The following is an 18715-nucleotide window of genomic DNA, read 5'->3' on the forward strand; positions in this document are numbered from 1 at the left end:
TTTCCAAAGTACGACTCATGGGTTACAATGGCTTCCCCCCCCCATACCGTCCCTCCCACCAACAACCCTCCCCTTTCCCACTCCCTCTCCCCTTCCATTCACATCAAGATTCATTTTCGATTATCTTAATATACAGAAGATCAGCTTAGTATACCTTAAGTAAGTATTTCAACAGTTTGCTCCCACACAGAAACATAAAGTGAAAAATAATAGATGATTTTTTTAAAATGATGATGAAATCAGATCAGACCTATTGTCATGTTTAATCCCAGTGAGAGTCAAGTTGGGAATTGAAAATTTCTTTCTTTTTTTTTTTTTATTCTCTTTTTAACAGATTTTTTTCTAAGTTAAGAAAATACAAAAACAAGTCCCTACGATACAAGCGTGTATCTGATTAAGCAAGAGCTTCCCTCGAGGCTAATAGGGCTTGAGTCCAACCACCTGGGACAAACAGGATCTTGATTTAAGCTGATGATAAGTGCAGAGCCAACAACCAAAGGAAGCTTCCCTTCTCACACTCTGAAGTTTGCGTCAGCTGCACTGGGCTTGTTCCCACATGGCCTTTTAGTGTCCTCCAGCCAAAAAGCAGCAAGCTCACATACCTCACTGCAGTTTCACTCTCAAGAAATCTAGCACCCTGTGAATTTCAGAGGAAACCTGACAGCTGTGCTAAACAAATCTTTCCAAGACTCTCTTCCAAGCATTGTAGAAAACAACCAACACTTCTATAATCCCTAGTTTAGAATAACTACCTTTGATGCACCATCTCACCCCCACCCAAGAATGGACTGCTTGCACAGCACCCTGTGGCACAACATTTGTCTAATATTTAAATGTGTGACTTTTTATTATTATTACCAAGACTAGGCTCCTTACGAAGGGTAGGGTATTTTGTTCACTGATATAGGTCCAGCTAAGCATGCTGCCTGGGACACCAACATGCTTAGTAAAAAAATATCTGGATGAATAATTTGTAAAACATACAATTTCTAGATCTTTGCTGTACCATCTCCTGTTTCCTACAGCTCCAAGAACTTATTGCCCAATACCACCAACAACATGAGAAAGCCAGGCAGAGGGAGTTAAGGACTTGCTCAAAATCACAATCAGTGGTAAAACCAAGACTAATGCTTGTTTTGCTGACTCTCCTCAAAGGATGCTCTTTTCTTCAGATCAAATTCCTTTCAAAAGCAAATTCAAGTTGATCACTCAGAATATGAAACCCATTTTATCCACAAGCAGAGCTTAGAATTGGAGATCGTGTAGCCTCTGTCTTATTATGCTTATGAGTGAATGGGACCCAGTGAGAGATCTTTCTTGGGAAAACAGGAAAGCAAACAATTGGATAAACGCCACCATCCATAAAACTCCAGATGTTTGGCTTGATGTGTCAACATGTTAAATGTCTCATATAATTAAAGGAAAAAGATAACAGTTATGCTACACACCATGTTCATTTACATCAGCCAGCTGACATCCACCACTCCACATGTATTAATTTATTTCATAATTTCTTCCTCTACACAGGTCCCTTTCCTCATTTTGCATAAATCACACCAAGTGCTCTGCTTCCCTAGCCCTTTCTTGGGGATGCTCAGGGACTGGTCAGGATTACCCTGAGTTGTCATTTTTTAGGTCAGATTACCCCATGCAGTAGTTCTTGAGACTCCCCCAACCAACCTCCTAGCTTCAAGGTTGGAGAAAACTGGAAGTTCTGGTTAAGTTTGTAAATAAAACACTGGCTACAGGCTGCAGAGATCATTACCTCACTCCCAGTACAAATTTCTCCACCTGCACAGGAGACTTTGTGCTAGATTTCCACGTTGAGTTTTCTCAAGTGAACTCGTGACATCTTAAGTTTAGCCAGAAGATCAGCGCTCTTGGAACAGCTGTCTCCCATCTCTGAAACATGCCCCGGCATCCTGGCATGCCACTATGGGGCACAATCACACTTCTTCATCCTATACAGAGTTTATCAGTGTCCTGGGAGTTGAATGCCTCCTACCTTATGGTTCACAGGAGACTTACCAGGCATGACCCCGTGTTTATAGATATCCCACTGTCTGGAGTCCCAAAACGTAGTACTGAGGGGATAGGCTCCATGTCAAATTTTCAGATTCTCATTGCCAAGTTTTCCCTTGTCAAAATTTCTAGTGATCTCTCCTTACCTAAAGTGGCACTGACCATGCTTTAGGTAATAGAGAGGAAATGGCTGTCCCTTAGCCTCTCCAAACCAACCCTCCTATGTAATCCACACCATTGCCCACCTGACTTGGGCACTTTCTATAAGACTAAGTGGCAGAGCAAGACATGCAGACATAGGCATTGGCTGCTAGATGCAGATCTCTAGTTCAAATAATAGAAAATTTCCTCACTTCTCATTAAACCCTGGCTTAAAAAAAAAGTTCCATTTATTTTCAAGGCAGAGTTATGGGGAGGAGGGACAGTGAGGGGGAAATGGGAAAGAAAGAGAAAGAGATCTTCCATTCACTCCCCAGATGGTCGCAATGGCCAGGGCTGGGCCAGGCTGAAGCAAGGACCCTCTTCCAAGTCTTCCATATGAGTAAACTGGGTCCCAAGAAGTTAGACAATCATCTACTGCTTTCCCAGGTGCATAAGCAGGGAGTTGGATTGTAAGTGAACATCCAGGTCTCAAACTGTTGCCCATATGGGATGCCAGCATCCCAGGCAGCTGCTTTATCCACTGCACCACAATACCAGCCCCAACCCCTAGGTTTATCATCACTAACTAAACATCTCCCATGCTGCACCGCTGCTTGCTTCAATTCTGAAAACCTTCAGAATTTCAGCAAATGTTCCAGATTTAACAACTAAAGAGTATTGCATCCTCCATCAAAAAAGAGTCACCATTTTACATTATTTTTCTCTCTCTGCTTTTCAAAATTTGAGCCAAATCTCCTGTTAAAATTAAACAATTAGTAGGATGATCTTAGAAAAATACTTATTTCACTAAATTTATTCAAGTACCATAATTTTAAGCAAGCATTTGATTTTTAGGAGCTGAAGTCACCCCTCCCTGAAAAAAAAATTAAGTAGGAGATGGACTTCAAGTTTAATTATTACCACAGCTGAGCAGCTGGAATGAAATGGTTTCCCTGTGCTGTGTGTTCATAATTCAATATGTTGAAGTGGTCTCTGATTTCATTAATGATTTTTTTCTCTATTTCTCCTCAGATGTTTAGCCCAAGGGGAAAATGTTTAAACCACCCCTTTCCAACTGTACTTTTTCAATATATTCTCTCTGGAAATTAAAGTTTACTGATAGCATGAAACCCACTCATTCAATAAAATAAAGCATTGTAAAATGTTAAAAGCAATCCACTCCCTTATCTCCAAATATCCTGCTTTATATTGATTGACCCATAACTAATACTAAAAGGACCTGGTCTTGCTTGTGTTACTTAACAAACACACAAAGATTTCTGGCAAAAAAGAACCATGTTGAAGAAACTGTTTTTTCTTTTTTGGTTTATATGTTTTAGCTAAAATCAGAACTTGTTAAACCCCTTGGGCTTCTGGAAGAATGCAGAGGATTTAAAGAGCTTTTCTTACAGGACCTCCCAGATGCTGGCTAAGGTCTAAGGGGAAAAAAAGAGGTGTTGGGAGAGAAAAGGCAGATCCACACACATGATGGGTGTTAATTCCATTTGTGATTTTTGATAGAAGATATGTCTTATTTTCAAAAACTAAGATCCACAAAGAAAATTCTCAGCTCTTTCTAATTCTTGCAAAGTAATCCTCTTCTTTTTCGCATCATCACTGAGCAAGCACCACGCATGTCTAGCAGACTGCTTACAAACTGCTCTCCAGGAAGTCTTGTCTTCATAAACGTATGCAATTGTACACCGATTTCTTTGCACACCTTCCTGGATAGCAATATGAACAGTTGACATTTACTGAGCACAGTGCTTAGCTCTATCTGTAGTATCTCACAAAATCTTTACAATACTTGTTCTTTGACCAGAAGGCCACAAAAGACCAAACCTGAGTTTACAAGCCACGTTATATCAACAGTTTGTACCCAGCTGCAAAGGAATGTCTTTGAGTCAGCTCAGCAACAAAGCCCAGAAGGGCATTTGGAAGAGAACGGAGCTGGAGTCTCAGTCTGAGCAGGCCTCCCCAGCTTCTACCAGAGCTCATCTCCTTCCTTATACTCTCCCCTGGCTTTCTCCTGTTTGTGCTCCTACTGCACTCAAACTTGAGTCCAGCAAGGTCTGATGCTGTGATCTACTTCCAATCCTGAAGGCACACAGGGAGGCAAAATCCACTTAGAAAGCACAGTGCCACTTGCCCCAGGTACTGTGGCCAGATAAAGGCAAAGTGAAGACTCCTTCTCCCAGACCCTCTCACCAACTAGAAATAGGGCATAAAGCCACTCTCAGCTGCAATGTGGAACTGTGAAATTGAGGGGCAATCCACTCCCTTTCCACTGTGGGAAGACAGCAGGCACACAAGCTGAGTGTGAGCCATGTCCAGCCTACCCACCACATGTCACACAGGGCAGAGAAGGCAGAGCTACCACCCCATGTTCTCTTCCCATTTTTATCTTTGTTTTTAATAAGCAGGATCCCTTCCCCCACTTTGTTTTTAATGATTTTTGTAGTTGATTTGTCTGAACTGTGGCTATTGGCATTCTTTGAATAATCACTTAGAACAGTTGTCAATGCTTGAAGCTATTTACTCAAGTAGAAGGGACTTTGTTGGCTTTGGAATCTTGGCAGTGACTAAGAACAGAGTGGGGAACAGCCCAAGCATAGGCTTGGGTACCATTATGGCTGCAGTCCAATTTGATGATTCTGGTTTTATGTGATACTTCATAACAGTGACTAACAATATACATTCCTCATAAACAAAAGAGAAAAAATCTAATTGTTGGGAAGAAAAGAAAAACCCAGGTGATAGATACTTAGGTTATCAACAGTGGGAAATAGCATGAGAATTTGGGTTTGGGAGACTTAAGTGACTGCCTGACAATCTACTCTCAAAATGCTTCTAACAAAAAAATAAAAAGCATTTTATGTATTTTCAATTTAGTTACCACGGAATGGGTTAGCGAAAACTCTTAACTTGATAAAAACTGGTTCTATATGTATAAAGCTAATATTGTATACATTTACAGCTACACAATATGAGAAGGAATCATTGATTCTAAAGCTCTAGTATTTTTGGAGTAGCATTCAACAGAATTGGCATAAGGTTGCACATCCCAGCCGAGTGGAACAAAGATATTATGGAACACTGCTGGCCAAATGAAATTTCATAAACACACAGGTGGATAAGAACTATTTTCTTTGAAGTGTTGCCTTAGCTCTAATACACACACACACACACATGTGATTCAAAATTAAATAGCCAAAGCTCAGATTGTGCCATGTACTTGTTATCATTACACCCCCCATTTAAAGGGCCCTCATGTATCTGGTGCTGTATGAAGATAAGATGCCTCACTGAGCAGGTGTCCCTAGGTATGGTCCCTCTCCTCCGCAGCCTTCCAAAACTGCTTGGTTCAGTGAAAAAAAAAATCTTCCTGGGAAGTGCACAGTTACTATGCCTGCATTCCACATCAGAGTGTCTAAGATAAATTTCTGGCTCCAGTTCCTCACCCCAGCTTCCCACCAATGCAGCCCCTGGAAGGCAGCAGTGATGGCTCAAGTAATTGGGTTCCTACCAACCATACGGAGACATGGGTTGTGTCCCTAGCTCCTGATTCCAGCACTAGCCCAGCCCCAACTCTTGTGGATATTTGCAGAGCAAATGAGCAGAGGGAAGCTCTCTCTCCCCCTTCCTTTCTCCTTCAAAAATATAAAAATCTTCCCAGATGAAGATACTTCATTTTAATTCATCCTCTGATAATAAGTTAATCACCCTCTGATAATCCCAGTTGTGAATTTGTTTACTCATTCATTTCTTTACTCAGTCACTGATTCATACAGCATTCATAAAGCTCCTATTATATGCCATGCACTGTGTTGGGTGTTAGGATTAGAAATAAAGATAATACACATATTCAACTTTTTTTTCATTTTTTATTTATTTTTTATTTAGTAAATATAAATTTTCAAAGTAGTTAATGCATTACAATGGCTTCCCCCCCATAATTTCCCTCCCACTCACACCCCTCCCATCTCCTGCTCCCTCTCCCATTCCATTCACATCAAGGTTCATTTTCAATTATCTTTTTTTTTTTACTTTTATTTAATGAATATAAATTACCAAAGTACAGCTTATGGATTACAATGGCTTCCCCACCATAACATCCCTCCCACCCGCAACCCTCCCCTTCCCCACTCCCTCTCCCCTTCCATTCACATCAAGATTCATTTTCAATTATCTTTTTTTTTACTTTTATTTAATGAATATAAATTTCCAAAGTACAGCTTATGGATTACAATGGCTTCCCCACCATAACGTCCCTCCCACCCGCAACTCTCCCCTTTCCCACTCCCTCTCCCCTTCCATTCACATCAAGATTCATTTTCGATTCTCTTTATATACAGAAGATCAGTTTAGCATACATGAAGTAAAGATTTCAACAGTTTGCTCCCACACAGAAACATAAAGTGAAAAATACTGTTTGAGTACTAGTTATAGCATTAAATCTCAATGTACAGCACACTAAGGACAAAGATCCTACATGAGGAGTAAGTGCACAGTGACTCCTGTTGTTGACTTAACAAATTGACACTCTTGTTTATGGCATCAGTAATCACCCTAGGCTCTTGTCATGAGCTGCCAAGGCTACGGAAGCCCCCTGAGTTCACTGACTCTGATCATATTTAGACAAGGCCATGGTCAAAGTGGAAGTTCTCTCCTCCCTTCAGAGAAAGGTACCACCTTCTTTGATGACCCGTTCTTTCCACTGGGATCTCACTCATGGAGATCTTTCATTTAGGTTTTTTTTTTCCCCAGAGTGTCTTGGCTTTCCATGCCTGAAATACTCTCATGGGCTTTTCAGCTGGATCCGCATGCCTTAAGGGCTGATTCTGAGGCCAGAGTGCTGTTTAGGACATCTGTCATTCTATGGGTCTTCTGTGTATCTCACTTCCCATGTTGGATCATTCTCTCCCTTTTTTATTCTGTCAGCTAGTATTTCCAGACACTATTGTTTATGTGATCCCTTTGGTTCTTAGTCCTATCATTATGATCAATTATGAACAGAAATTGATCACTGGGACTAGTGAGATGGCATTGGTACATGCCACCTTGATGGGATTGAGTTGGAATCCTCTGGTATGTTTCTAACTCTACCGTTTGAGGTAAGTCAACTTGAGCATGTCCCAAATTGCACATCTCTTCCCTCTCTTATTCCCACTCTTATATTTAACAGGGATCACTTTTCAGTTAAAATTTAGGATTAGAAATAAAGTTAGGATTAGAAATAAAGATAATACAGTTAGGATAATAAAGTTAGGATTAGAAATAAAGGTAATACACATATTCAGCATCTTTAAACATTTATCTCACTTTGCATCTCTTGACACCGGCCCTCAGCATTCAAAATAGGTGGAGCCCTTATGAAGACATTTGTGGCAGTGTGCCGGATGGCCAAGAAAGCATGCAATAAGGAGGTAGAGATGTGGAAGTGGCAGGCAGAAGAGGCAGCCAGCATAGTTAAGATTGGTTATTCTGAATAAATACTGAATATTGAAACTGTTTTTGGGGCCGGCGCTGTGGTGTAGTGGGTAAAGCCACTACCTGCAGTGCCAGCATACCATATGGGCACAAGTTCAAGTCTTAGCTGCTCCTCTTCCAATCCAGCTCTCTGCTAAGGCCTGGGAAAACATTGGAAGACAGCCCAAGTCCCTGGGACCCCGCACCCGTGTGGGAGACCTGGAAGAAGCATCTGGCTCCAGATCAGCATAGCTCTGGCTGTTGCAGCCAGTCAGGGAGTGAACCACCAAATTGAAGACCTCTCTCTCTCCCTCTTTCTCTCTCTGTGTAATTCTGACATTCAAATAAATAAATAAATCTTAAAAGAAAAACTGTTTCTTACTCTTGGAAGGTATTTCTAAACATGGAAATAAGGTTAGAAAGACCTCTATGGTACTGGATTGGAATAAGAAGTAATGGTATGAACTAATGGTTTTTTTAATATGTATACAAATATATAGTAGTCATTTTTCCGTGTTTATGTATGTATATACAGATACATATTTATTTTTATTTACACTTATACATGTAGCAGCAACAAGCACAGTGAGCAATCAGATTTCAGTTTCTAAATCTATCCTCCACTAAAAAGAAACAGGGCTGTTGGAGGAAAAGTTGAATTCAGAATTAGGCAGAGAAAACACTCGATGAGCCTGGAGCACCCTGTGTCAAAGTCAGGAAACACCTCTAAAGAACATAGGAGCCAACTATAGAAGCAGATCAAATAGGGAAAAATTTGAGCACTAAAGTAAATAATGATAGTAAAAGGTTAGAACCCAATGAATAAAAAAGACCCATGAATCCAGTATTGATATATATACATACACGGATAAGCAGGGCAGAAGGGAGAGCTCTCACAGTAGAATGCTAAATACTAAACATAGAAGAAATAATAGAAATAGATCATCACATTTGGAAATCATCATAATGGTTGTGATGGATTGGATGCTAAGGTTGATAGGGGAAGTTTTCATAAGGGATGAGATATTCATCTAGTAACAAAATATCTCTCCATAGTAATCAAATACAAAAGGAAAATACAATAGAGAAATCTTGCAGACCACAACTTGACCACATGATTCAGGTTACTAAAACCATGGTAAGATGGGTCATTATTGTGTACCCCTTGATATGCTGCACTGAGAAGAGCTCAACACCACTTTTATGATTTCCTCCCAAGAGAAAATTTCCAGAGTCTAAGGAAACCCTATGAGCCATCCTACAGAAGGAAAGACAAGTCAAGCACGAGACATGGAGAAAAGACTGGGGAATGGTTGCAGGTTAGAAGATATTGATGACATGATAATTAAATGCAACACATGTGTCTAGATAAAATCCTGGACCAGAAAGGATAGAGACCCTATTAGGTTACTTGGTCAAATCTAAATGGGGTCAGTAGATTGTATAGTGGGTAATGCTGATCTTCTGATTGGGATGGTTGCACAATGATAATGCTAGAGAAGAGCTCCTTGTTTGGGGAATTATCAAGGGGGCTGTCATGTCAGAAAAAGATGTGTGTTCTCTGTGTGTGTGCATGCACACAGAGGATGACCAAAAACAATAAGATATTAACAATCAGAAAATATGGGAAATGAGAAAGGGATACAGAATTCTTTGAGCTATTACGTGACTTTCTAGACTTAAGACTTTAATATATAAGAAAAAAGACATTGACCTTGGAGTTCCACTTCACCTGAGTCTAACTCAGAAATTTATTGATCTATGATCCTGAGGAAATAATTTGAGTCTCAGTTGAACCATTTTTTAGTTAAATAATTCTTACTGAACTTCACAGAATTGGCTTAAAAATAAACTAGATAACCAATTATAAAATTGCCATCCATTGAGGACTTAGTACACAATATGATAACGTTTTATTACTTCTAAATCTCTCACTTGACAATGTATGACTAAGGAGTCCCAATTTATGAGAATAGCCTGGAACTCAAATATATATAGAGAGAGTTAGTACAAGGCTAAGGATTACACCACAATCAGATTCATACCCCCATACGCTTTTAATTTTATTTGAAAAACAGAGAGACAGAAATATCTTCTATCTCCTGGTTCACTCCTCAAATGCTTCCAACAGCCACGGCTGGACCAGCTTCAAAACCAGAGCCCATAATTCAGTCTGGATCTCCCAAGTGGGTGACAAGGACCCACATAATTTGAACCATCGCCATTGCCTTCCAGGGCTGCTTATTAGCAGGAAACTAGATTCTGGAGTGGAGCCAGGACTCGAACCAGGCACTCCAATATGGGATGTAGGCATCCCAAATGATATCTTAACCACTGTGCCAAATCCCCACTGCCCAAAATCCCATACTCTTTCTACTCTATTTGGTTCCCCTGATGGACTTTGAAGGAGCTCCATCAGTATTGATTTCTCTGGGCCAAATAGTCCAGAATGGGAGCAAACATATGATAGTGCTATGATGTGTTGGTGGTATTACATCTACACAGAATGCAGTAATAAACTATAAAGAAGAAAGTGTGTGGGAGTGTGGCTGGGGCCACAAAGATAGGGAGGCTTCAAGGGCAAAAACACTCAAACCAGGTGTTTAAGGATGAGGCAGCAATGGATAAAACAGAGGCTAGAGGTTTCCAGAAGTTTGGCAGATGCGAAGCCTGTTGATGTGAGAGCCTGGGCACTGGGGAAGCAGTGCTCAGAGGGAGGTTACAAGCTGAGGAGTGGTGAATAGTTCTGGACAGGTAGACAGAAACCAGACCAGTGAGAGCGCTATGTGCCGTGGTTACAAGTTTAGATCTCATTCTCTTACTGGGATGATGTGGCACAGCTGCTCTTACTCCCTCACCCTGCACCTGTCAGACATTACTAATCATACCATTTTACTACACTTCAGACAGCCTCCACTTCAGACAGCCACTACCAATCAAGTGGGATTGGCACCTGAAATGAAACCACTTGCACTAAGCATTGGAGAAGCTTGAGAGTTTTTAGCAGGTGGCTGATGTGATTTGCTCTAGCAACAAAGCCAGGCCCTGACACCAGTGTCAACTGATCAAGGAATCTATTGCAGGCAGAGCAACTGGTAAGAAGGCCACCACAATAGTCCTGCATGTTGTACACACGACAGGTGCATGCCCAAGGAAGCCACAAAGGCATCAAGTGCCTAGTCATTGTCAGAGAGCACATCACAGTACAGCAAGCACGTAAAGCATTCTTTAAGCAAGAAAATCCAGGGCCCAGGGCAAGCTGGAAATGTACTGAGGCAAGAGTCAGTCCCAGGAGAAAGGACTGGAACAGAAGCCAAGTAAATAGACAGAGAAAGGTGTAAGTTTCACTGAGATTCCATTCCAGCACAGGGGCAAACTGATCACAGCAGTACGGCCACACCTAGGGCTATCAGGCTACCAGCCACTCCCTTCAACATTCAGGTGCTCTCAAAGATTGTTGAAAGGCAATTAGTCAGAGTTCTATTGCTTAACATTTGTGATATTTAAGGCTTATGTTAACACACACACGCACGCACACACACAGGGCCGGTTATGTTAACACACACACACACACACACACACACACACACACGGGGCTGTTGCTGGTGCTATGGTGTAGCAGGTAAAGCCGCCGCCTGCATTGTAGGCATCCCATAAGGGTGCAGGTTCGAGTACTGGCTGCTACACTTCCCATCCAGCTTTCTGCTGTGGCCTGGGAAAGCAGAAGATGGTCCAAGTCCTTGGACCCCTGCACCCGCATGGGAGACCTGAAAGAAGTTCCTGGCTTCAGATCGGCCCAGCTCTGGCTGTTGTGGCCATCTGGGGAGTGAGCCAGCAGATGGAAGACCTCTCTCTCTCTCTTCCTCTACCTCTCTGTAACTCTGCCTTTCAAATAAATAAATCTTTAAACGCTCACACAATAGTGTGTAGACATAGACATGAGACAATCAGGTGTCCCAAGTTTGAGGCAGTTGAGCGATGGACATAGTAAGAATACTGGGGCCAGCGCTGTGGCTCAATAGGCTAATCCTCCGCCTGCAGCGGCACCCCGGGTTCTAGTCCCAGTCGGGGCGCCAGAGTCTGTTCTGGTTGCCCCTCTTCCAGGCCAGCTCTCTGCTGTGGCCCAGGAAGGCAGTGGAGGATGGCCCAAGTGCTTGGGCCCTGCACCCCATGGGAGACCAGGAGAAGCACCTGGCTCCTGCCTTCGGATCAGCACTGTGCGCCGGCCGCAGTGTGCAGGCCACAGCGGCCATTGCAGGGTGAACCAATGGCAAAGGAAGACCTTTCTCTCTGTCTCTCTCTTTCACTGTCCACTCTGCCTGTCAAAAAATAAATAAATAAAAATAAAATAAAAGAATATTGGACAGAACTAGGGTTCACCATCCTTCTGGTCCTCAGTTTCCCTGACTGAAAATCAGAGGGTCAAAAAAGGCCACCCTTTCTAGCATACTAATGCTGCCTCTGAAACCATGCCTGAAGAAAATAGCTGGGAGATTTGGGAGAGAGTTCTCACTATAAGCACAGGAAAATCAAGCTAAATCCTTCCGTGCTCGGCTCCATGAGGGTAGCAGCTCACATCCTAGCCAGAAACTTGGTAATACGATTGAGAAAACTGAAAACACATTGTGAGTGAAGGCCTGGGGAGCACACAGCCTTCTGCTTTAAGATGCTGACTGTTTTTGAAATAAAACTTTAAAACATGCCATAAAAAGCAACTATTCCTCTGGGAAAAGAGTGGCCTAAAGTGTCTTTGATTGTAACGATGGGAAAGACTTTCATCTGCACTCTTTACGAGGTTAATTGTAACTCTCCCCCCAAGCTCAGAAAACTTTTTCTGAATCTTGTGGCTGTAATCTTACACTCTGCATGATAAACCTTCATTTTTCAGCAGGCACATTCCAAAACGTTAAACTTCTGGTTCTGAAAACAGTCAAATGAACGAAAGCCGATAAGAAACTACTTTTGTTAGTGCACACACACACACAGCCTGCTGCCCACCAACTGCACCACGTGCAAGTCCTCCAGCCTCATCAGCAAGGACCCCAGAAACCCAGAACAAATGTGAAGATTTTAGCAGAACGCCTGGCACATGGGAACCCCAGAGCTCATAGCTGTTATCATCATCTTACCCTTTGTCTTCATTGTCGCTGATGCATTATAACTGTCAGTACTTAGCTGTCAATGAGAGACGAATTTCCTCTAATGAGGTCATCTTCAAGGACTATATAACCACTGAAATCCCCCTATGGAATGCTGCTGTGGTTGCCTTTTTTTTTACAAAATGGCATGAAGCAAAGTTACCCTCAATTGTGTCTGTAGCGATAGAGGGAAACCCTCATCATGCTGTTCTTCAAAATTCTTTTAGACACGAAACCTCAGCTGAAGATGGTGGTTCATACATTCCTCCCCAGGGCAGTAGGAATTCATCTGCTGCTACACTGTAATGTCTCCCTTAAGCAGACTCACTAGTAATAGCTATGTGCTTCCATTTATTGATCATTTACCACTTCCTAGGCATCACGCTAAAGCTTTTTTGCTTATTGTAACTTATCTTCACTTCCACCCCATGAGATGTTGCTATTATTCTCATCTACAAATGAGATGTCTGAAGCAGAGAGAGGATAAACTATTCAAGATCATTCATTCACTTGATGAAATATGTAACCCATAAGGGGTGGAAAGCAAACTGGAACCAGGTGTTTCTGAATCCAGTGTCCATGTCTAGGTCTCCCACCAGATTAAAATTGCTAAATGAAGGATTCTAACTTGGAAGTATTTAAAAGAACTTCAAGGGATCCATGAGCCCTTTGGAATTGTAGATAGAATGGTGTGTAAATACATATTTTCCTCAGAGAAATTCTAAAACTTTTGCCCTATTTCCTAAGGAATCCAGGATTCATTAAAAACAGCTTAAGAATGAATGACATTTTGAGATTTAATCATCATTTATAGCCCTTGTCTCTGCTGTTGAGGAACAGTGTTTTGTTTCTTCTTAGTATTTGTTCAATCTTTATTTAGTGAAGCATTAATCTTATGGTTATAAAACAAACTGAAAGTATGTCATTGTAAAAATTAAAAGAAATAACAAAGGAAAGAAGAGGAAGGAGGGAGGGTGGGAGCGTTGATGGGAGGGTAGGGTAGTAATGGTCACTATGCTCCTAAATCTGTATATATGAAATCCGCAAAATTTGTTTACCTTATAAGGGTAACAAAAATTATATAATAAAAAATTGAAAGAAGAAAGGAAGGAGGAGGGAAATAGGGTCGGAAGTATCAATATGCTACAAAATCTGCGAATATGAAATACTTGAAGTTTGTTCACCTTATATAAATTTTAAAATATATTTAAAAATTGCTTTTTAAAAGGATGATTGTTCTAGACCCAGGTGGAACTGTATCAGCTTTATATTATGCACCACCATTCCTGTCATTGCCCTTAGAACCCTAAGCAAGACATGGCACATGGTAGAAATTGAAGTACCAGCCAGCCAATGGACCCAGTTGTCTTCTATGGTCCTTTCTTGAATCTATCGCTACCCCCCGGGGAGATGTAATAAGAGTGATGACTTTTTTTAAAACTCTTAAGACATGCACATGTGAGAGCTCCATTAGCACAGTTCCTGCATCCAGCCTTCCACAGCCACTCACACTATACAAGAGCAAACAGGACCCTGGCCTGCCTGTTCGCCCCAGAAAACCACACATCTGCTTGTTCTGGCCTGAAGAGCTCGCCCACTGGGGAGGAGATGCCCAGCATGGAATAGCACAGCACATCTGGCCCTTCCTGCTTGAGTTCCAGCTCCGTTTGCAGGGTCAGCTGTCAAGTGATCTTCTGCTTTATGAACAATCTCACATTTTAATAAGAGCCATTACGCAGGGCAAGCTTTGGAAATCAAGTTGGTTCTCAGGCTGCAGCTGCGCTTGCAGATGCCACGCTTTCTCGCTGAACCATGTATAACGGCTATGAAAATAACTGCCCGTGCTTGTGTTTTGGCATGCCTACTGTGTGATAGGCAGTGTCCTAAATGCTTACACATCCATCATCATCCACAATCCACACAATAGGCTTAGGCAGGTATTAGCCACATTGTACAGATGGAGAACCCGAGTCCTGTCCGAGAGGATGAATAACTGGCCCCAGAGGATAGATCTGGCTGCATATTGAGATGACACCAAACCCTTACACAGTCCCATGTCTCCAATGCTTCCATTTTCTCATGGAACTGAAATTACTCTTTTCAGATCAAGTCTACCTGGGTAGAAAAACAGCAAACACTTCCAGGCCTCAGTACCTAAAGTTGCTGCAAAGAAGTATGGTTCCACAGTATTCTATTAAAATAGAATAACATATGATTCCTGCTTTTCACTCTTTACAAATAAAGGTGGAAAAAATTTTTGAAATCTCCTCTAGTTGTCTCATGTAAGCCTTTTTTTGAACACCTCCTATCCAATTATATTCAGTAAATATAAGTTCAAGGGGGCTAGCCTGCAGCACCAGCATCCCACATGGGCACTCCTTCTAGTCCCAGCTGTTCCTCTTCCAATCCATTTCTCTGCTTGTGGCCTGGGAAAACAGCAGAAGATGGCCCAAGTGCATGGGCCTCTGCATCCACATGGGAGACTGGGAAGAAGCTCTTGGCTCCTGGCTTTGGATCAGCCCAGCTCCAGCCATTGTGGCCATTTGGGAAGTGAACCAGTAGATGCAAGATCACTCTGTCCCTCTTTATTCTCTGTAATTCTGCCTTTCAAATATATCATTGAAAAAAATAAGTTCAAGGAGCTAAGCTAGATAGTATGGAGAGACCCACAAGACAGAGTTGGGCCCTCATGAATCTCCCAATCAAGGAAATTAATATAAAAATCACTTCATATACTATTAAAATAGGAAGACCATTATAGCAAGCCAAATGGACCTCAAAGGAGGAAATCAAGGCATGTTTGAGTCTGAGAATTACTCCGGAAAGGGATGACTTACCTGCCTAGGTGAGTGAGAACAATTGGGAAGCTGATGAAGGTTTTGCTTTGGGAAAGAACTGATCGGCTGTATTTTCTAGGAAGATTACTCTGGCAACAGTACATGCATTGGAGGGCTGAGAGTCTAGGAGCAGGGAAACCAATTATAGGTGTCTGCTTGTGAGATAAAAAAGGCCAACCTAGGGTGTAGAAGAGAGAAACTGAAGAGTTAACTCAAGAGGTAGACTATGCCAGGGAAACAGAGCCTGGCTGTGTCACCACGTGCAACAGGGTAATTAGAAAGGGACTTGCTGGAGAAAGGAAAGGATTTCAGGGTTTTTAGCATTCTGATTCACTCAGGTGTTTGACACTCTAGGATTAACAAGTTAGAATAATTAAAATCTTCATTTATTACGAAGCCTGAAAATTGGATGATTCTAGAACTGCATCCATGCTGTAAGGCTGCTGAGCTTGTTCACAGAGCTGTGTTCCTGGCCCCTTTGGCTCCAACTTGACAGACTCGACAGGAGTCAAGGTGCAGCCAGGAGTGTGCATCTAGGTACGCAAATCAGCAGTCTAGTGGGAGGTCAGGTTTGTGATCTGTCTTCGGACAAGGAGCTTCAGCAGATGAAGACGTTGACTTTCACAGCTCAGTGATTCTCCAGGCTCACTAAAACTGGCATGTGGTGCTCTCTAAACACCCAACTCACAAGGAAAGCTTGGCCAGGTGGGGAGTTTTGTCCCAGCTTCCCCAGCTCTGAGCAGGAAAGACAAGAAGAAGAGGCAGCTGTGCACTGTGTTGGGGCTCAAGTGAGGTTTCACAGCCTGGCTGGGCCATGCCTGCCTTCTGGGATTCTCCACACACACTCGCCTTCATCAGTTAACTGGAAAGTCACAAATTTCTTTAATTTTTAAAAAGATTTGAGAGAGAGAGAGAGACAGAGCGAGAGCTCTTCTTTCACTCCCCCGGTGGCTGCAATGGTTGTGGCTGGGCCAGGACAAAACCAGGAGCTTCATCTGGGTCTCCCACATGGGAGCAGGGGCCCAAGCACTCGGGCCATCTTCTGCTGCTTTCCCAGGCCATTACATAGGGAGATGGATCAGAAGTGAAGCAGCCAGGACTCAAAGCGGCGCCTATATGGAATGCTGATAGCACAAGTGGCACCTTTACCTGCTATACCACAACGCCGGCCCCCACAAGTTTCTCAAATCCCTTAATTTTTGTCCTATAAAATATCACTATATTTTCTTTGAAGGAGGAGATGCCTATAACTTAAGTGAAACCCATTATGGAAAGATTACAAAGTAGAGACGGATATAAATAAAAATACTCATCCAGAACCCCATTATTCACTCCATCAGCTAACATTTCAGTATACCAGAGTACTCCCAAAAGCCCATGGAAAATGGGATTAAAAGATAATGCTCATTTTCCATCAACATTTTGAAGTACCCTTGTATTACCTTCTCAAATTTTCCACCTGCATTTTTAACATAGTGGGGAGATTTTCACCTTCAAAATGAGGTTTTCCCTTCTACAGCATTATCTCAGAGCTAAGGAATAAATTGACTCATAGACTTCTGAAATTTAAATCTGACCAGCCGCCAGCCTAACACCTGACAGTAAAGCAGGTGAAAGTGTTAAACCGACTTCAAAGTCTTTCCTAAGAACCTCTGGAAATGGATATGATGACATGGAGAAGAAATCACTTTAACAGCAGTATCGCTCCTCCATGCTGCCAGGTTCTTTGTGACTGTGATAATTAAGTAGCTTGCTTGGGGGAGAAGGGAACAGAAGAGAAAGAGAAAGGAACGGTGCCCACTCAGCACCTTCTCAGCCATAAAACACTTTGCCATTCTCTAAATGCCACTTTCACATCTACATTATATGATTTGGTTTTCAAGTTGGCCCACACCAATTTCCAAATGATTCTGAAAACTGAGCAGATAGAAGGTAAGTTACTCATCCAAGGTCATACAGGCGGCTGATGGCAAGGCCAGGACTAGAAGGAACTTGGGTTTCCTGCTCCCCCCTTTCGGAAGGGGACTCCTGAGTAGATTCTCTGGGAGAGGCAACAGCTGGATCTCCTACTGTGGAGCTCAGAGTCCTCTCCAGGTCATCTGTCACTGCACAAACAAATGCCCATTCTTCCCCTTCTAGGTCTCCAGTTGCTTCCCAAATGTGTTGTGGACACTGAGATTCACAAGTAGAAGTAATAACTCTGAGGGCCTGAACTTGCCAAACGTGCTACCAGAATGCTCTCCCATTTAATTGCCACAGGAACCCCACAAGGATCACGGGAAAAAGCAAACAAATGGAGCATCTCGTGCAAGGGCCCACAGTAATGCCAGATCCAGGACTCCACCTCAGCACTGTCCAGCTCCAAACCCTTTACCTCTGCCCTTTGCTACACTCTTCCAGGGTAAAGGCATTGGGCTCGTCCACAGAGGCCGGACTGAACTCTGACATCAGAGAAGGAAGAAAACCCCACCCGAGCAGAGACTGTGCTCTGCAGGCCTCTCTGAGCCTATCAGGGACACCAGTGACTACGAGCTCCTCACAGGCTTTGCCCTGTGTTCTCTGGATGGGGCTCCATTCTGAGGACTGAATATCAGCACTCAAAGGGCCACCTGCATGGGAGGAACACAGAGCCTTCTCCATCTGGCTCAGCCCAGCCGTAAGCCACAATATTCAGGTTTCCACACGGTGCAGCTACAGCAGCCCCATATCTGGAGATAATGAAGCCCATGGGCCAGCAGTCCAAAGCACCAAGACAAGAAAACATCCCCTGCAAAGCAGAGCCTGATGGATTTACATGTCACATTTCTTAGAACTCCACAGTAACTTTTATTTGGGTAATAAAAGTCTCCTCTCGCAGAGGGTATTTAGGGGAGGCTGAATCTGGGGCCATGGCGGCGCTCTGACACATCAGGGCAAGCAACCAGTCTCCTAGGAAAACCTCTGCAAAATGCATTGCAACACCCAAGACAGAAGGCCTAAGGCCCAGAGCTGCTGCCTCCACCACCCTCTGTCACTGGCTGACTTCCCACAGTAACCACTGCAGAGAGGGTGTCCCCGAGCCTGCCTACCTGCCTGTGACTTTGTAGACAACACCAAAACTTGAGAGCA

At 42.8% G+C, this 18715-nt stretch overlaps 1 pseudogene; it reads right to left on the reverse strand.

Moving 5' to 3' along the window:
- LOC127484782 (arginine/serine-rich coiled-coil protein 2 pseudogene) overlaps positions 1 to 18247 on the reverse strand; it is a 42510-nt pseudogene extending 24263 nt beyond the window's left edge.
- Between the last annotated feature and the right edge of the window lie 468 nt (positions 18248 to 18715).

This window comes from Oryctolagus cuniculus, chromosome 1, assembly GCF_051225735.1.
Source record: "Oryctolagus cuniculus isolate XC-2025 breed Fujian yellow rabbit chromosome 1, ASM5122573v1, whole genome shotgun sequence".
NCBI lineage: Eukaryota > Metazoa > Chordata > Mammalia > Lagomorpha > Leporidae > Oryctolagus > Oryctolagus cuniculus.